Genomic DNA, 22046 nt, shown 5'->3' with positions numbered 1-22046 from the left:
TCATTCAGAATAAAATGGTTTTCTTGAGTAACGAAGATATGAATGTAGGTTATATGAATATATGTATAACTAAATAAACTACGAACGTATACGTCCATATAACGTATTGGAAATAAGCCAACGTTCGTAGGCCTCTTTTCTTTCAACTTACTATCTACTGAGCCCTATCGCCGAGCCTATTAAAGTAACCAACGTATTCCCTTCCAATCATTTTCAAGAAAATAATTCGTTCTTAAGTTCTTCGGCATACTTTCTTCGGGAGTATTCGTTTAGCTCGTTATTTGCAATTAGATGCAACAACGGAATGTACCCGAGGATGATATAGCGGACTTCCAAAGCCGAGTATGAGGGTCGCACTTGCACAAACAACAAGATGGCTGCCGCCAAAGCTCCCGTCCCCCTAAAATCTCTTCGACGCCAGGCTGCCCTGCGAACGAAAGGGCTGTCTTGCCGAGGAGCGTGTACCTCGTCAATTCTTTCCAAATATCTGGCCGTTTGAAATATTAGTCAGACCAAATTGAAGAAGTAATATATGCCCACGACCCCTCCTATCGATGCACGTAATCGTCAAAAACAAGAATCGGTAAGACAGAGTTAAATAACAATTGTTACAATTTAAATGCAAATTTGTTGATTCACCTTCATTATACACGTTTATTCATTGCATGTCAGTTCGCCGACCAATGGATTCTTATTCTTATAAATACACAGCTGCTCTCTGTTATATATCTACAATTTGTTGCACGGATCATGGCTTATTGCTAATTGCGATCGTTATTATTGTTAATTTTATCGAACACGCGTGTCATTGAACGTATGTATAATATTTATTCGAATTATTGACGACGATCTATCAACCAACGTAATCTTCGGCAGAGAAATTTTCATGGAACCTATACATGTACATATAAAAGTGTATTAGTATTTGCGATGTTTATCGCCGACATGGCAGGCCGTGTCTTATCGTCTTTCTGGCTTACTTCGCTAATTGGAGAGATCTTTTTATCAGGAGCACGAGCGAGCATTAAGCTTCCAATTATGGACTCATGAGAGTGGAGGGAAAGATAACCTTTTGAAGATTCTTTTCTTTCATTTGATCTCTATCCGTCATTTATCGAGATGAACAGAAACAAGTAAGTTACTATTATTACTAAAAGTGAAAATTATTTGTAATTCTATAAAAGTAAATTTTTTAACCCATCTTGACTAAGCATTTTTTATCATCTTAATAAATATTATGTGTCTTCCAAGTATTTTTTATTCCTAAACATTCTAGAAATATAACAAATTTAATTTTTTGTTTTTTAATAAAGAAATAGTTTGTCATGTACGAAAAATCATCAACGATATATTATAATTGTATAGCACAGAAAATAAAATGACAAGCTACTTTATGAACTGTCTTCTTTGCGAATAATTGTTCTACCATTATACTCACTCTTTTATATCATTAGAATTTGTTTTATTTATAAAAAAATAATAATGAAATTCGTTTATTTATATGAAATACATTAGCCAGTCGTATATCAAAAGGAATGGTTCATTCTTATATGCTTTGACTTTTCTACCAATTAGCGTATAAATAGAAGAAGATACAGATGCCAATGGACATCTACAATTAAGTGCCTCAGCCAATAAGACCTCTTGTGTGCGCTTTCGCAGACACAAAAGAAGGATCGAACAAAAAGACAGATCGACAGATTTCTTCGACTATAGCTTCCAAAAAAATCTTGGCAACTCCTGCGCCTTTCATTACTGCTACCTTTAAATCCAAGCATCTTTATTAGGAAGACACAAAAGACACTAAATTTACAATAGGTAAGAAGAGTATTCGTACTTTATTTACAATTAAAGAATTATTTATAGGCTAAACAATAATAAACATTTTATAAAAATAAATATATGTTTACGTTTATCTCGAAATTTTAAAAATCATGGTGAAATGACTTTTTTTTATATAATAGTGATTTTATATATATTTAAAAAATCTAATTCCTAAAGTTGTTTCATTTTTTTATATTTACAGAATAGACATAAGACAAAATATATATATTCATTAGTTAAGAAAATTTTTTATAAATAATTTAATAAAAGCTCATTTTGTAATTTATACCGCTATTGCAGTAAACAAATATTTTGTCTTATTTCTTTATATATTTCAAATAACATACTAATTTCTTTATATATACTCAGAAATTCAGTGTTCTCTATTCAGACTATTGAATTTTAAGAAGGATACGGATACTTTTTTACTTGCTATATATATGCGTCCAATTCTTCTAAGGAAGTTTCGATTTCGCGAATACTAGGTAAGGATATATACAGGCACTTATTACCGGTGCTTTGCCTAGTAATCTAATTTTTTTATAGTCCTAATTATTATTATATCGTTAAGAATAAATTATATCTTAATGGTGATAGTATATATTTTAAAAGTAATAACTATCCTTTGACATTAATTTGTGTCACTACTAAAGCAATTTTAACTATTGAGTACAATTTTGGAAAATTGTTTTATTTTTATTCAAAAATTCTAAAATATTCTTTTTAGATTCTAAACGAAGATAATTAGCGAGTTTCCACAACATACTTGTAATATCTAATATAAGTCGCATTATCCTGATTATGTCTTTTATGATCTAATATTATTAATATTTTTTTCAATGTCATTTACTTCAGCTTCATCTTTAATTGCAATTGGGATACTACAAATACAATTACTAAATTATCCTCCATGTTCTTCAAATATTTTCTTTTTGTACTCTCATGCATATACAAGATAATTGTTAGATCGTACAATCGATTTAATTATTTGAATTTATGTTAATTGCACATTATGGTAAAAATACCAATATTCCTGTATTTCGGTTTCTATAAAGATATAATACAATTAAAAAATCCCTAGATACATGTAAAGAAAATTAAAATAACGAAACTATACAATTCCAAATTCAGTTGAATTGAGCGATTTATCTTTTTGACATACTTATGACGTATAATTGCTTAGAAAATGATGAAAAAAAGAAAAACGAAGGATGTAAGCGTGAAGAGTTAAAAAATCAAGTAAAACAAGAAATATGGAAGAAGAGAGAGAGAGAGAGAGAGAGAGAGAGAGAGCTGAAACATTGACAATGACCAACTAAGCACAATATCGCGCGTTGAAAAATAATTTGTCGCAGATTAACGAGCGTTTTTTGTTTCGTCGTGCTGACAATGAGCAGAGAAACATAGGGTGAAAAGAGAAAAGTGAGAGAGAAAGAGAGAATACTTGGTGTCACCAATGTTACTACGTCCCTGATGTCACACTGGCAACGTCAGCAAAGAGAAAGAGAGTAGAGAGAACAGAAGAGAAAAGAGAGGATGGAAAGCCGCTTGTTTAACCCCGTCTCTCGCTTTCTCGCTCGCTCGTTTCTCTTTCCTTCTCTTACCCTTTTTTTTTCCTTCACGGAGTAATCAGCAAATCGCCGAAGAGTCCCGGCAAGCGATCACGACGACGACGACGACGAGGACGATGGCAACGACGAAGAGAAGGACAAAGAGATTCTTACCAAGGGGTCGCACGAAGGAAGAAGAGGATGCTAGGGAGGCGGTGGAACCGGGAAGACGTCGATATAATTCGATTACTCGTCTGAGGAGTGTCACTTTGCTAGGTCGTGCATCCAAGTGCGAGTGAAATTTCGTTAAGGTGCTTCGTGCGCCTCCTCTCTCTTTTTCTTTTTTCTTTCTTTTTTGTATCACTTACCTCTCGCTCTTTCTCTTAGTCTTTCTGTCTAACCTTCTCTCTCTCTCTCTCTCTCTCTCTCTCTCTCTCTCTCTTTCTTTCTTTCTCTGTCTCTCTTGTCTATCTTTTCACCAATCTTTTTCTCTTTTCCTCTTTTTTACTTCGTTAGTTTTTAAGAATTTTCAACCAAACGGTTGATCTTTTGGAATATCTTGCCGTAAATCCGCGATAAATCATTATGGAAGATGACCGTAACCGCTTTGTCGTAGTCCTTGGATGCGCGAAATATCGTTTCGATACGCTTTTTTCATGAATACAAAGAATTTCCTAGCCTCCTGTCGAAACTTATATTGTCTCTCTCCTTTTTTGCTTTATTTTTTTATTTTGTTCACTTTCCTTTTTTACTCTATCCCTGTTCTTCCTTTTTCTCAGAGTCGATGCGGTACAACGCGGAATTTAAATTTATGGGCGCGATTCGACGGGCTGAGCGTAGCAAAAGAACGATTTTCCCTGTACGTAGCCATGGATAACGATTATATGTAAATTAAGTCCATAAATTATAGATAATTGAAGCGAATCAAATGTAAATTAAAGCGCTTAAATTAAATTACCGTATTTCGTGGTAACTTCAATCATTTGACGTATTTAATTTCGTTTCTACTTATTAACATTTTTATCATGTACCCTGCCGAAAGCAAAACTTAGAGAGAGAGAGAGAGAGAGAGAGAGAGAGAGAGAGAGAGAGAGAGAGAGAGAGAGAGAGAGAGAGAGAGAGAAGAAATTATCGTGTAATTGAAAGCCACTTGACGAATCACACGAAACTTCGCATCTTCGTAGAGAATGTTAAAAACGACGAGCCATTGTCACAATTATAATCCAAAAGCAAATTTTGTTTGACGAACTTATTATCTTGAATTTTTTAACAATAAGTTTTGTAAGAAAAACGAATTTTTCACGATAGGTATTAAGATTGATTACTAATATCTATTAAATGCTAATTAAATATTATTACTCTACGACATTGACACGTGACAATTTTTTGTTCTTAACTAATTTTAGAAACGAAATATGGAATTCTTTACTTTTAATCGGATTGCAAAGAATGGATAGAATGAGCGATCCGAAGAAACAAACTAGTAAGAGTGAGACGACAGGAGAGAGGCAAATAAAAAAAAGAGAAAAAATAGATAGAGAAACAGTTCTACTACGATTTGCAACATCGTTTTCGAAAGGAGAAACAGCGAAAACAGCAATTTCTCAGCGTAATCGCAGGGAGTTTCCGCGAAGATGTAGGAAGGGTGGGAATGACACAATTCATGAAAACGGAGTGCAAAGAAGAGACGACGAAACAGCTACGAGACTGTCTAGTTGCATGACAGATTATAACGGGTGACCCAATTAAAATGTAACATTGACTTGGCATTCGAGAGAAAGCAAGTGAGTGAGTGAAAGAGAGAGAGTGAGAGAGAGAGAGAGAGAGAGAGAGAGACAGAGACAGACAGACAGAATCAGAGAACCTGAACTGCGGAAACGGATAGCGACGTTGTCGTCTCTTAGATTCTTCTTTTTGGAAAATCATCGTTGAGTGTAGAAGCGTTTTAGTTTCTTTAGTCACTTGATTTCGATCAAAGTTGCCGCAAAAAATGTTAAATGAAAAACGCACGCGATCCCTGTTGCTATTCTACTCGATCTACTTTGCTGAATTCATAGAAATTTTACAAGTCTTTTCTTAGCTGGTTAATCATATTTTTCGTGTTCGTAGCTTTCCATGAATTTTAGAATTGAGCTCCCTTTGTTGATAGTTTCTTTGTCCTTCCGAGGAAGAATATAACCTTGTAATATTCTTAAAGACGATACTTTCAGATAAGCCAAGAGGCTCGATCATATAATCGGATTAACTAAGCCAAATATCCGCGAGCGTTTGCATCAACGCGTAGCTATAGTTATGATATATAGTCAGCGGCAATTTAGTACTTGTTTTCTTTTTCAATTTTAATAGACATGAAAGACTGATAGAGGTACTATCTACATGCGTCGTTAGTATCAATAAAAATTTTACAGTTAAAAATCATTAAAATGTACATTATAACATTGTAGATATTAAAAAAAACAAATTCTTCTCAATTCTTGATAAAAAAGTTTTATTCCGAAAAAAGTTCGAAAAATTCGATGAAAATTTCGATGTAAAAATTAGAGCTTTTACTAACTAAAAATCGATTAAATCGATTCTACGCGTGAATTATTAACGAGCAAGGGAATGCATAACGATCGTGAAGAAAGATTAAAAAGAAAGTAGGTAATAATAGGTGAGGTGAAGTGGATCAAAGCCATTAGGAATATAACGTACCACTAAATAAAGGGCAATTAATTTGGTAGGCGGCTGCGTGAACGATCATATTAGGTCGCGATCGTGGCTTGTTTTGCACGTTCGAACGATGACTTCAATACGATTCCATTTCGAACAGAGATGATATTAAATTTTACATTGCATCCATGATTTCCGAAACATACCATAGGAAAACTGCGAATAGAAACTACTATTGCCTACTCCAATCAGATATCACGTAGTTCAGCTGGCATGAGGAACCAATCGCATTTATGGGATCATCCGTTTGCGGTTCTTGGCGAATGAATCCGTGCTTATTTCGCGAATATTTTGTATTCGACCGACTATAAAGAGATCGTACTATTGCCGAACGATATCGTAGCGATAATATTATAAAATCTGCCATTTTATGCGAACTGACAGCGTTAATGAACAATATAATTTATTAAAGAAATGCTCGATTCCGTGTAAATCAAAGAAATGTCTATCAGGCTTATTATCGTTGTTGTTGCTCACTGTGATGCAATGTCCTACTTGGATACCGTTCGTTATTAAAATTAATTATGTTCGTTGATCGAAAAACTTTATCAAGTTCGCAACAGTTACACGTTATATAATTGAAATTACTGAATCAAGGATCTTTGTGACGTACTACATACACACATATTTAAAATCATACACGTATCAAGAAGAATCAAAGAGATGAAGCTCCTCCCATCTGCCGAGCTATGCTCGAAGTACTGCGAAGAAGGAATTGATAAAGTAGATAGTAAAAGGATAAAAATGGCTCGCAATTAGGTGAGCGTGAAAAATCGAAGACCAGTGTAATTAACTCAATGAAGATCTGCATATGATGAGAATATATATGAAAATGATTGCATGAATTTCCATGGGATCTTGTAATACTAATACATTTCAAAGAGAATTGCTTTTTCAGATATCTCTCGCGATTCGAAGCTTTGTCGCTACTTGCTTTGCTTTCGTTCAGGCCAAAGATTGTTGGATGAGCGCCATGGAGCTTCGTTTGCGAACGAAATGCGGCAATATGAAATGCCTTATGGTTGCCAGGGATAAAAAAGTCCGAGTTCAAACTATTTTGGATAAATGAATGACAAAAGAAAGAGACTGTGATATTGACTTCAAACGTTATCGCTGGAACAGTAACGAATTTTCACATATGAAAAATAATTTGAGTATTTCGACCTATTCGTTTGCAAACGAGCTACATGTCCATTAAAGCGACATGATTAAAATTTAATTCAGTTGAACAATCATGAGGGAGAGAGAGAGAGAGAGAGAGGGAGAGAGAGAGAGAGAGAGAGAGAGAAGAAATGAGTGAGAAGGTGAGGAAGGGAGGGAGGAAACGAGAGACGTGACGAGGTAGCGAGGTGATGGGATTTAAATTAGCGACGAGGCGTCCTGCGACATCTGTCGCCAACTTCCATTAAATGTCGCTCGAATCAGGAATCGAATGCAGAAGGAAAAGATCACTGAGGCGCGTAAGAGGCAAATAAACGAAAAATAAGCCACAAAAACGAGAAATTTCCAAGTGAGAACGATTCGACTTTGATATCGCTTCGAGATCTGTTAAGATCACATCTTGGAAATTTTGAAGGACGGGGTAATTCGCATTCGAGCTTCAATCGTGTTTGTATCTTTCGAGAAAACTATTATTAAATTGGATTCCTCTGTTTTTCGCTGAGATTATGTCGGGCCTCGCTGACGGCGTTCCTTTTGTGCCGAGAAAATTGTTCCAAAGGAGACGTAAGTGAGCGAAAGAAATGTATTTTTCAAACGGTTTATCCGAACGAGGGACCGGTACTCTTTTTACACGACCTCTCTTGCCTTCCTCTCTTACTCTCTCATTCTTCTTTTCTGCCCTCTATCCACTCCATCTCGCATGAAGGTAATCTCCAACGAGTCTGATCCGTCTTTTCGCTTTGTCCAAATATTTCGAGGGACTTGCGTCTAACAAAGAGAATCTCCGATTCGACAAGACCACAGTATCCGCTAACATGTGCGATCGTGCTCATACGGACAACGAGCAAATCCATAGAAAGAAATATTGTTAAAAAAGAAAAAGAGAGAGAGAAAGAGAGAGAGAGAGAGAGAGAGAGAGAGAAAGAGGGAGAAGGGAAAAAAGAATTAAGAGACAATGTTGAATGGATTAAAGAAAAAATATAATATTCGAGCGCATCCACGCGTCTATTCGTCAGTTACCATTTGCTTCCACAAACCGATTTCATTTTAACGAGCCCATAAAACATATCACGATGTATAAGTGTACAGATGTACGTATATATTTACACAGGAATACGCACGATTGGTAAATTCATTTTGCAGTCGTTTCTGCATCAGCTCTTTCGAGTCATTAAAATTATTCACTCGACTTGGTGCGTTCAAACATACCGACCATGTCCGGTCGACAAAGAGCCGGTTTAAATATTAAAATCCATTCAGATTTGTTTCGAGCCAGCGGATTCGAACCTTGGATAGTTCGGAACGTCATATCACTGACGTCAGCATAAATTCGCAAAATTTTGGTTGATCGCACCTTCCACAAATTTAGATTATGACAACGGCCCTGTGGGTTTTGACGATTCTGCTTTTTTCTCAACATCAAAAAGATTCAAATTGTAACAATTTTAATGGCCCCTTTGAAATAAATAAATTCTGTAAAATAAAACAAAAAACATAAATGAAAAATTTGATTTATTTATCGAAGAATGATGATAAGATCAAATATAATAATATAGTGAAATCGGAAGATGAGTAGAAAAAATTTCTATTTAAAAAAAAAAAATGAAAATTACATGGCCTTTTGTCGTGGAATTTTACTATAAATACCGGAAATCTCATCGAATATAGTTTTCGCTCGTTCGTTCTTAAATCCCTGCGAAGCAGGCGATATCGGCGCGTGCACGGAACATTAAGCTTTCTTTTAACGAATGCGGGACGCAATATTTTCTAGGACACATATTCGCGCGCGCGTGTTAGCGCGATAAGAAAACTTGCGCATTCTTGGCCACCATCGGACCCGCCCCTTCTCTTGAGTGTAACTTCTTTCTGACGTTTACTACAAATCGCTCGATACCCGGTCACGATATTTCAGATGGAATGCTTTTACAATTTTGACCTTACGCCCTCTACACGTTATCGCATTTCAGAAATCTAAAGAACAATTTTCGAAGAAACTTCGTCTCGATAAGAGTAGGAAGAGTTTATTGATTCAAAGGAATATTACTGAGAATATATGACAAAGTCGAAATAAAAAATTCGTTGGTATCATTTTTCATCCCTTTTTTATTATGTTTTCTTTTCCATGTTGTTTTAAAAATAAAGTGAGTTCAAATGAGAGTAGACGAGAAAATCTCACATTACTATCTTCCTAACGAGAATATTTTTCAAGCGATAAGAAAAGTCGTTCTTAGTTTATCTATGTTCTTTGCCAGTCCTGTAAAAGTCGTTATATCTGAAATCATTTAGATTCTACTTTAAATTTTAATGAAATTATTATTTTAAGTGAAAGTAAAAGTTCTAAAATTTTCATAAAAATTTGCAACATTTAGATACAATTATAAATAAAAAAATATTTTTGATATGTATGTATCTGCGTTACAATTAAATATATTACGAATGCATAGATCTTACTATTTGGAAATTGTTTCATGTGGAAACTCATGGAATAACATTTCATATTAATTAATTATATATAATGAACATTCCTTCGATCTGATCAAAATCGAACGAAAATACATGATTCATGACTACATTCTATTTTACTTGTAGAAAAAAGTATGGATATAACGTTTATCTTTATAGAATTTATTCACATATTTATAAAATATAATTTGCATATTTCGGATATGTATAAAAAATATTTTATAATTGCTGCTGTTTTATATTTGATATAATTAATATCCTATGAACTATTGGATTACTTTATTAAATAAGTATTACTTTAAGTAAGAAGTTTATTACAATAAAGTAACACTTATTTATGAATCAAACCGACATTTTCCTTGGAAATATGTAAAAAAATTAACTCATGTTTTCCAAGCTTCCAAATCACTACGCTACGCACAATCAATCACCCTTCGAATTATACGGAAGCTTTAAAATTAAGTTTTAATAAGAATCTTAAAATAAACATGCTACAACAGATAAAAAATTTCAGAAAACTTAATCCGAAACATGTATTATAAAGTAACATGCTCTTCAAATAATGAACGGGCAAAAATAACGAGCAATACATTTATGACGAATCAAGAACCATTACACATTTATCTATATATTTTATTAATTTTTATAATAACATTTATATATTCTTGATTTATTATAAATATTATAAATATTTACAATTATGTCAATATTAATATTTCTTATTTTACTTAAATAAGTAAAAATTTCTGTTAGACAAAATAAATGGAATGTAGAGTTCAAGGAATGAATTACTAAGTAATAGTTACCAGCAATTTATTTCAATACATACACAAGACAATGAATAAAACGAAAATGAACCATCGACATTTTTAATATAATCTAACGCAATTATCAACATATTGCTAGATGGTACCTTACGCGTAGATCAATCGCGTATCGTTGACTGAAGAAAATTAAATCCACACTTTCTCTCGTGACATGGATGATTTGGATATATCTCCTAGATCCAGCACTTCTTATATTTCAGTCCAGGCAATGCATGTGAGTATGTCAACTCTCATGTTCCCTATGACACATGCTTGATCCTAATTAAGTTCTGCTTTAATACTTGTTAAACAAAATGATACTTCAAGTCGATGTGCTTACTTCGAACATATATTAAATTAGATTCTTGGCGAAGTTCTTTGCTTCCAAATTATCATTGAAAGTGGTTACTTCAACCATTTCTGAATCCTAATTCTTAATAATTAGTAATTTGTCTTTGATTTAGGAAGTATACACAAGTATAGTCATTGGATAAAGAGCTTTTACAGTCGGCAGATATTGTTTCTAATTTTTAGTTCTGCCAGCATATCTCTCGCTTTTCTTTCCAAGTTGCATTTTTTTCAGATTTGATTATAATTTCTAATTCTGTAGTCAATAATTTAGAAGTTTTCACCAACATTTCCTCTTTGATGAGGTAATTAAGGGTAGGTGGAGTTCTAATTCACAACTTCAGATTCTGAACCTGGTATCGACATGTAATTCTTCATATTGTTTACGTGGTCTTCTCTTTAGATTAGTTAATATTTTTTTCAATTTTGCAATACCTCTTTTGCATATTGTATCAATGTTTTCTCATTGATCTTCATTTAATTTTTCAATGAATTTATTCTCGATGAATTTAATTTCGATGTCCACTTTACGAGATTGTTTTTTTTGGACTTGAATATCTTTCTGCTATTAATTCTCAGTATCTTTTTGAAAGACTTCAATGTCTTCTGCAAACGACCCGAGAGATTTCAAAAAGTAACATCTCTCGTTAATTTTACTTTTTTTCTTCTCTATAAATTATCTTTATTTGGCCTTTCAATTCACACTAAAGTCTCATCTTGAATGTGCCAATCTTTTCTCGCAGAACTTTGACAGAATTAACTTCAAAAATTCTCGAAAGTACATACTTACCTTTCTAATTATTTATTAATTTCTAATTATTTTGAACTTCACCACAGTACTTTTGGTCCATAATCTATGGAGTAAGATGAACGAAATGTGGAGTTCAAAGAAACAAACACTGAATGGTACTTAACAGCGATTTATTTTGGTACATACATGAAGCAACGAATAAACGGTCGAAATTTTTAATATAATCTGACATAATTATTGATACATTGCATTGTTAGATGGTGCCATATCTTGTAACAATTCTTGGATAAATTGTACAACTTAATCTAGTAACTTCTTAATTAATAATTTTCGCCAGACGGTACTTACATTCGACTAAAATTGATCCCACTTCTTCCATGATCCTTAATTAGTTATTAAGTCAATCGAATTCATTATAAAAGGGATACTTATACAAAAAGGAATTATTTATGATAGTTAATGTATAATAGATTTCATAAGCTTAAAAACACGGAGCATTTATTATTTTAAATAAAAGCTTTGTGTATTTATAAGCGGCCACTAATTCGCGCATATATCTATGAGCGCAAGCGCTTACTTTTACGAATACACATATGTCATAACTGGTGACCTCAATGTGATCGAGCATAATCCACCAAAATCCGTCGAAATCTTACAAAATTAAGTAAGGAAATTGACGATGATGCTGATAACGTATTCCTCGACGAAGAACAGCGAAACCACTAGCAGCATATCGACGCCTCATTATCTGCTAGCACTTGGACTTGAGAGAACTTAGACAGTTCGTTCAACACAGACTTATAGAACAATCCTGACGTGCTGGCAGGATTGACACTCAACGCAGCATTCCTTGTAAAGTTGTCTCCCTTTTGAAAAGACAATCCCTCGTATGCTTTGCACAGGTGGAATTTGTATTTCCAACAACACCAAATTCAGGTACGGTGTACTGAATTTAGATACGACTATATGCTTGTTTCATATATCATTACTATACAGGAACACAAATATGAAGCCAATAAGGCACGGTTGATAGACTCGCTAAAAGTACAGAATCCAAATAGAGGAAATGAGAATTGGAGCTAGAGACTTTCAATTTTTTTACAACAGTTAAGAAATTTGGCAAATAATCAATGAAATGACAATGTACTAAAGATGCTATTTATGGAATAACTTCCGGAGAACATCGGGACAGAATTTGTCATTAGCGAGGTAACAGACTTAAATAAACTAACACTGCAAACAGATAAAATTTCAGATATTGCTAAGTTGGGTATTGTAGATTTTATACAAGGCAATGCAGAGTCATCGTCGGTTGCGAATACGGACATGCGTATCGAAGAACTCACGAAAATGATTCAAGCGTTATCTAAGACACTTATATACGTCGACCAAAGAAAAATCTCGACACGGTTATTACAGGATTTATGAGGAGACAACTCTATTAATAATAGGCTTAGTTACTATTATAACAAATTTAGTAAAAAATCTTGACAATGCAAATAACTTTGCTCGTAGAAGGCCACTGATGGTTCAGGAAACAAAAAACACAGTCATATGTAGTAAGGGAAAAAACAGAAATCGATTGATACCACATCGAAGAAAAAGTATACAATTTTTAGTAGATATCGGAGTCTAGATATCTACTCTATCGTACCCAAATCCTCACTAAAAAATAGAAATCCACCATGTGAGATGAAGTTATGTGCAGCCAATAACACATCAGTACTAGAAAAAAACACATTGCTATAGATTTAAAATTATACAAATCATTGAAATGGGATTTCCTCGTGGTATATAGCAACTATAGCTATCCTTGTGGCAGAATTTCCTAAAATGTCATAAACTTTTAGCCGACTTAACTAATCGCAAAGTATGTGATTAATTAATAAGTGCGCGAATAATTAAATTGATAGTACCTACAATGGCGACAATAGATGCAACGTCACGATATCTTAAAAAGTTTTTCGGTCTTAATCAAATTGTGTCCAAAGAAGAAGCCATCTGCGATGTCTCATACTATATTATAACAAGATCTATTGCAGAAAGAACATGTCATTTACCATCAATCAAATATAATCTAATGAAAGCATCCTTCGAGCAAATGATGCAAGAAGAAACGTGCCGACTTTATAGTATTTGGGCTGCACCTATAAACCTAGCAACCAACATCAATCTGGTAATGGAGAGTATATGGATACTATCGCATAAGTGATACTTAATTGTTACCCATTGTCAATAAAACATTTCAACCTTTTACGAGTTTAACGTGATAACATTTGGATTGTGCTGCTCAATCATTTCAAAGACCGATAGACACAGCTTTGCGTGAACTCAAATTCTGTCACGCAGAATTCGTGCAGAAGTTCATACATTGACGATATCATCATTGCTTTTGTTGATCAGCAATCTCATAAACAACATCTGAAGACAGTATTTGAAAGACTAAAAAAATTCGATTTATCAATTAACTTCTCTAAGTGCACTTTTAAAATAAAAGAAATAGATTATCTAGGATATTTATGAAAATAAATTAAAGCTTTTCAGAAAGAAAGTGAAAGTTATTGTTAATCAGAAAAAGCTAGAAACCGTACAAAAATTGCAAAGATTTCTTGGTATAACGAATTTTTATCATCGCTTCATCAAGAACACCATTTTAAACACAAATTCAAAAATGTCTACATGTTTACTTGCAGAACATGAAAAAGAAAAACAAACGAGAAATTGTATGGATCCCCGAAACTGATCGGATCTTGGAATCTTACAAAAATCTATTAGCCGACGCATCTTTATTAGCATACCTTTTGGTCAATGAAACGTTGACACTGAACGCAGATGTCTCAGATTATTGTATAGCAGCAATTGAACAATTTGAAAGCTGTGAAGACATTTCGGTTTTTATTCAAAAAAGTTGACGGATATTCAAAAACCTTGAGCACATAATGGAGAGCTTTTAGCTATGTAATGGACTCGATATAATGGGCTCAATATATAATGGACTCGAATATTATAAATACCTAGTAGAAGAACAAAGATTAATTATAAAGACTGATCATATACCACTATCATCACCTTGATTATACAGAACAGTCCTCTACCCATATTATTCATCTAACAAATGATCACAAAACCGTAGCGGATATATTTTCTCGCATCCAAGCTATCGAATCTTCTATTATTTCTGTCTTAATCTTACAAAAACTCAAGAAGAGGAAAAGGAGCTAAAGGAATACTTACATTCCAACTTGATGTCTCTACAATTAAAAAAACTCAATATTGCTAATCTTGGAGCTCCATTAGAGACAAGAAAAATAACATAGCGAAAGGTAATTTGAATCATAATTATTTAGAAATTTGGCCAATATGATCGGAGTGAATAAAATAGCAACAACATCCTTTTACGAATAATCGTTGGTATGGTACATCAAAAACAACTATTAGATGCCATATATTCTCAAATCGGATCTACGTCTTGCTTTTAGTGTTATTCGGCCTGAGAACCAGCATCAAAATTGACCAAAAGACTGATCTACGACACCACCATTAGGCTTTCCATCGAATTGATATTCTGTTAATCACACATTTTTTTAGAATTTCGCTCAACGATGCGGAAATTATGATCATCTTCAGTTTTGCACCATCAACAGAAGAAAGCTTTTATATACGAATTTCTGCACACGTGTATCCATGTATTCATTAGAGTAGACGCAACTAAAAAAACTGTTAGAATCTTTATACGAGGATCCTTACAAAATTGTCGAGTGAGTTAATGACAAAGTCTATAAGGTCAATATTAAAGAAAGTATTCAAGTAATTTCCCATCGAGAAACAAACTAGCTTTTTTCAAGCACACTCTGGCTGATGCCAAGGAGGCTGAACCAAAGCAACAAATGCAGCAGTCACGCATTTATACGAATCAAAAAAGATCAGATTCCCAGTTTAAAAATGTAAACCTCTCGGAAAAAGTGAAAAAATTGAACTATTTATTTTAATAACTCCGTAGTTAATAAATTCCACCTAACCACTCCTAGATCTGATTAAAGTTTATCTCAATTCTTCTTTCTTGATCTTTAGTTAATAAGTCGAGTTTGAGACGAAAGAGATACTAATACAAAAAGAAAGTACCTGTGATAGATAATGTATAATAAAGAGATTTCACATGTTTAAACACACAGAGCATGCATTATTTAAAATAAAATCTTTGTGTATTCATGAGTAGTCACTAATTAATATTGCGCATATATTTACGAACGTAAACGTTTACTTTTACAAACAGATGCCGGCTGCCATAATCTGCGGCGGAATAGTCTAATTCCACTAGAACTGGACAAAAGTACATGCACTAGTATCGTGCCAACTGTTGAAAACAACGATCAATTGACTATATTGCGGAATTGCCAACATCACTTTTTTGAATGCACTCTCACCAAACGTATATTTTTTCTACTTCCTATCGAATCGATTATATCGATCTCTATGAATAGTCGTTATATACAAATCATATTAGTTATTATTTTGAATATCTTTATTGCACGAAACGTTTTTTTTTTTCTATTTTAAGTTGGCAACGTCACAAATTTGCGGCAGTCAAGCTACAGCTATAATCAATTCCTCGAAGTAACAAAATTAGACACACAGTGATATATGCTATAAGCGACTTAAGGATTTCCTTTGTTCGTCCAAAAAAATCTGAATGTGACTACACAACAACTAATTATGCACGACTTTCTGTTTTCTTTAGCATGTGAATATATTTTATCTTGTAAGAATACCAAAAATTGTATATATGTATCAAATATATTATAATATATAGATTAGAAAATCTACACAGCATCTTTTATTAGTAGAAACGAAAATCTTACGAAACATGTACTCTATTCTACTCAGTAACATTGCTACTAGACATTACGTTTTCTTGAAAGCTTCCAAACAGTCGATGAAAACAATAAGATTCGATGAAATACTAAGAAACATAAGATGATTGTGTTAATGTATTATACATATATAAGTCTTAGTTTAAGTGCTTTATTTTCCATTTGCATCAATTGAAACGGTATCATCAGAGACTGTGCAGTGAAACATTCGAAACATTTCTTATATAATATTAGGTTGGAAACTATGAAACGAGCGTTGAATGAAAATAAATAATTAAACAAAAACGCCAGTTTCATAGTTTCCAACCTAATATTTCAATATTTACTCTAGGGTTTTTTTTTTTAAGTTTATATTGTTCTCTTTTTTTACATTTATATTAAATTTCATTTTAGTAGTCCATATTTAGTAAGTCTGATCCATATATATATCAATCATAAGAATAAAATTATACAAAAAGAAAGTTGAACCACTAGATCCTAAAGTTATAGAGCTAATAAATAAATAACATCAACAAAATTTACCATCGAGCTGACTTACTCAAAAAACAGTATGGTGAACGGATTAATTACACTATCTAAAACAAAATAAACTAAAATATAAAATAAATATTTTCCAAAATTTGTTTAAAGAAATTAATTTAAAACAATAAGAAAAAATCAACTAAATAAACAAACAAAATAAATAAACATGAAATTTATTACATTATATAGATACTATTAGAAAGAGATTATTTTTTAACATTTTTTTATCCAAACTTCATTTCGATATTTTTCATGGTTCAAAAGATATATGAAAATGTTACTAAAATTCTCTATTCGGCCCACTGTGCTCTGCCATGTTAGTTTAAGAAAAATCTGATTCTTAAACTCTAATATTCGAAATAATTAGATATACATATAATATATTTTTTCATATTGCTAATATATAAAAATATCGTATATTAATGTATATTTTACCTAATATACATACAAACAAAATGGAATATATATTATATACGATCAGTGTTCGTAACTCACAGTTAGTTAGAAGGCTTTGATCCTTTTAACGTGAATGCTGACTTCATACATTATAAAAACAAAGATGCAATCCACTTAAGGACTGATTTCCAAAAAATCAAATGAAAATTCTCAGGAAACTGAACACCTGTTTTTCAGACATTCAGCTTCTGCGTCAGTTACGCTTTCATTGTTAAGTATTTCAAAATCCCAAAGATATGTCTTATACAATAGCACCTATGATTCAGAATTTTTCTCATATTTGGTATAGAAACATTCGTTCAAGGCCAAGCAATGTCAAATAACCGATCTCACCAGCGGTTTTCTTTATCGCTAAAATATATAAGTTTGGAAAATAGTTCTCCTTTCCTTGTTCTTCAACCTTTCAGGAAACAACACCGAACATACCATCAGTCACGTAAGACTTTTCAAAACCTAATTCGTTTTAATTACTTGTATTTCACGGTCTATAGTTAGTCATTATAACTTATTTAAGATCACAAGTAACGTTCTTAGCATCCATCTCTTATAATCTACTGAAGAATATTTAATATATTTCTAAAGCTTCTTTATTCCTCAAATCTTGGCCTTACAAACCGAACATGCAAATTTAACCTCACGCCTCATGTGCCGCATCCTTAATAACATCTCTCTGTCGGGACTTCAGAATATTGGTCCTTTGAATTTACATCCCATTGCTAACAATCAGTAACGTATTTACAGTAGCTAAAAAAGGGCTTCTAAAAATAAACCGATGCTAATTGATGCTTACCAATGTAAATAGCATACGAATAAATATAAATAAATATAGCATAATATTATATTCCATTGCATATTATAATATATTATTATTTTATTGAAAGGCTTATGAAAGAGATGAGTAAGCCAACAAATGATATAAAAAATGCAGGTAAAAGAATAAACCGTAAATATAATACGAAGTAAGAATAAACTCTGAAAATATAAATAAGTAGAATGAAAGATGAACAAAAATATGTGTGTTGGCGAACAAGTGCAAAGTACTGTTCAGAGCTAGAAAAACACATTTTCTACTTATTGCAGTTAATTAGATCATATTTTATCATTTTCAATTAAAAATCTAATCATTATTTTTAATTGCTAATATTATTGTCTTGAGACAAGGAGATCCTAGCTAAAGTAAATAGACATGCAAACTATACATTATGAAAAAATATATAAAGAAATAAACCACTAGTGAGTAAATAGTGAGGATTTATTCCTACTCGTGTTCGCCAAGAATGTATTAAAAATTTAGATATTACTAGTAATACATGTTGGGTTGAACTTTTCGTTTTCCACATGATAAATACTGGAGAAATATGAATTATTTCATTCTGAATTTCTCAGAAATTCAACAGTGGCTTTAAAACACTCATTTACGTTGTAGGTCGAAATTGAAATAAGTTAATTCATAGTAAGTTGAAAACGAGGTGATCGATTGGTATAGATGTACGATAGAAAAAATATGCAAAGTACTTAGCTGTTACACAATTTCCAACGCGCATTTGCTTTATACGACCTCCTATTTAATTTCGGACATAAGAAAAATTTAATAAATCTAATAAATTTTCTTGTTAATTAAATTACAATGAGCCGTTATATTTGAACTGATATATGCAAATTAAATGAGATATTTCAAATTGGCCATTGCCGTAGTACGTTGTTGAAGACGTTCAAGCGGCAATCAAATTAGTTACGAGAAAATGTTACCGTCGGAAAATGACATTGTGCGAATAATTTATCATATTCAAATGAATCGATAGTACTGTCAGATTGTTTGAAGTGCATTCTCAAAGTTTTTTTTAATAATTCAATTTTTTTCTATTCAATATAGATTTAATTTACTGAGAAGGAAATAGGAGTTTTCAGTCATTTTTATCAATTATATTATCACATAAACGCAGAAATACTGTATGTTTGCAAATTTCTATTTTGTAATTATATATTTACAATTGATTTTTATTAATTATGTACGTTATTTAATTGTATGTTAAATAAGATAATATTGAGTAATAAAAATGCAAAAGAGTTATGGTATAAATAATAAATTTTGTATAGAAAAGTCTTCTCAAATTCGAGAATTCAAGTAAACTCTCGCGCGGCATATTTTGAGCTGGTATTTTTCTCGTTGCGCAAGCCTCTTATTTGTTATCTTAGATCTGAGAAAGGAGCTGACCGGCATGTAATGAAAATCTACGAAATGATCGCGTCCGCGCATCGGCTCTTGTCATCGCAACAGTGATTTATAACGTGATCCTATCCAGTCAGGAAATATTGTGATTCTGCTCCTTCGCTTTAACAATGCGCTTTCTTCTAAACTTTTTCAACTCTTTATTCTCTACTCTTACTATTTCTTTTGCTTTCTTTTTCTTCTTGTCTTCTTATAAAAAGATCTTTTTATTTTCGTTCTTTAAGAAAAACCATTTACTTAGAACTTTAACAACACATGGATCTTTTATAAAATTTTTCAAGACATTTAAAGGAAGAACAATCTCTCATTCGTAGATCGCGAAACGAAATTTCGATCTATGTAAATAGTTGAGGATTGTATGTCGTACGCGCGAGCACACGTGACAGTCAAAAGAGATTCCGAAGACGGTAGAAAACTAATGCGGCTGAAAAAAGGATTGCCAGTCACGAAGTACAGAACGTCACGCGTTATAAATCAATGAGAAGACAATTTCACGGGAATCTACGATAGCTACGTGACCGTGCGATCGATCGAATGGACTCTAATTAATCGAAATGTCGATTTTTCGAACGTTCCACTATATCTCCTTCTTCGTTCTCATTTTGTCTCTCTCTTTCTCTTTCTATTGGACTGCTTCACAGCGCTTTCAGGAAGAAACGAGATCTCATTTAATGGTCTTCAAAGCTAACGACTTCTTTGACAAGAAAACGTTCCGGATATTTTTTTTATTTATACATATAGCGTTTAATAAGAGGTTTCCTCGTTCGAGGAATGAAAGATTAATCGACCGCTATCGTTTTCAATAAAATAACGTTCATTACTATAACTAGAATGAATCCTGCCATTTCATATATTTCATTTCGTATTGGTCAGGTCTTTTCTCTGACATGAAACAACAAACAAGAGACTTGCCTGACAAGCTAATTATCGATACGAAGTGCGAGTTTTTGCTTAAATTTTCAAATTTAATAAAACTTTCTATAAAAAATTGATTTTAGACATAACCGGAACACATGACAAAAATTGGGCCGTAGGGTGATTTGGACCGAAATTTTTCTCTTTTCGGGTAATTGCTTCAAATCACTTTTTTTTCTTTATTGATAAACAAAAATATAAAAAATTTTTACAGAAACAAGAAAGATAATAATATCACTAATTGTGTGTTAGTGAGACTTACGATTTTAACAAATTTTCACGGTTTAACTAGTAAGTCATTTTAATAGCATTTAATACTAAAAATCCAATTTAATTTAAGATTAGATATTACAATTGAAAATAAAAAAAAAACTATATACATATATCTAGGAAGTCTAAGATTATTGCTATAAAATCTATTGAAATCTAAGAATGAGAAGAAATGACACTGTATAACGAAAAAAGTAAAGAGAAAATGAAGGAGAAAGAAAAACATAAATAAAATAAACATAAATAAAAAAATGGATTAAGTTCCGGTTATCCACATGAAGGCTGGGATGTTATCTGTTTATCAATGAGATGGACACGTTTTCATATCTTTAATTTCCGATTAAAGTTGATTCTTATAATATTATTATTTGTCTAATATATATTTTTGTGACTTAATACTATATCATTGTTGTATATATACAACCATATTATTAACGTTATGCGTATTTTTGGGAAATGGTTTTACCTTAATTTTTTTATGTTATTTTTGTATTTGTTTTTTTTTTTTTATTTATATCTGTCAGGTTCAAAGTATACTATATGTATTTTGGTAGATGGAACTATAAATAAGATCATTTGATTTGAACTGTGTGCATTTGCCCAATGATTTTTTATAAGTTCTAATAAAAATAAATCTATTCTAATTGTACGAGATTCTTTGTATATTTTTGTTGTTGTGTAGTTTGATTTCAATGTTCTGTATCTACATATTTTAATAAACTTTTAAGTATTTTCGAATGTTCCAATTTTATCCATCGTGCTGATGCTAATGTTTAAACCATGTTTACCACAACTGTTTAAGTTTTTGGTATAAAAGAATTTGTTATATATCATTAATGTATTTTATGCATTTTGTATCTATGCTTCGACATGATGTGCCTAGTTTAACTTGAAATATATATGTTCTCCTACGAACTACGTTTTTACATTATCGATGGATAGCTTCGAAGAGTTACGAGAGCAACAGAAAGTGAAATGCAAAGAGAAGAATGATCGGTTGTTCGGTTATTCGAAAATTAAATGCAACCGATCCCGTTTAAATTTTCCCCATTAAAATTGTAATAATAAATGACGTCAAGAGCCGGGTATCCTAGCGATGCTGTGACGCGCAAGGCAAGTGTAGTGGAGTTGTCCTTGCGGCCGATGTACGTATAGAATTTATTAGAA

The 22046-nt window shown here is 32.4% G+C and overlaps 1 long non-coding RNA gene across 1 annotated transcript; it reads left to right on the top strand.

The window, feature by feature from the left end:
- Positions 1-298: 298 nt before the first annotated feature.
- Positions 299-1862, top strand: LOC124951814. The gene is made up of 3 exons (XR_007101724.1): positions 299-583; positions 1010-1133; positions 1576-1862. It is a non-coding gene; the product is annotated as an uncharacterized LOC124951814 (long non-coding RNA).
- Positions 1863-22046: the final 20184 nt, after the last annotated feature.

Source organism: Vespa velutina, chromosome 1 (genome assembly GCF_912470025.1).
Source record: "Vespa velutina chromosome 1, iVesVel2.1, whole genome shotgun sequence".
In the NCBI taxonomy this organism is placed as follows: Eukaryota; Metazoa; Arthropoda; class Insecta; order Hymenoptera; family Vespidae; genus Vespa; species Vespa velutina.
Note: the sequence above shows the minus strand (reverse complement) of the source record. Positions and strands in the feature narration are given on the sequence as shown.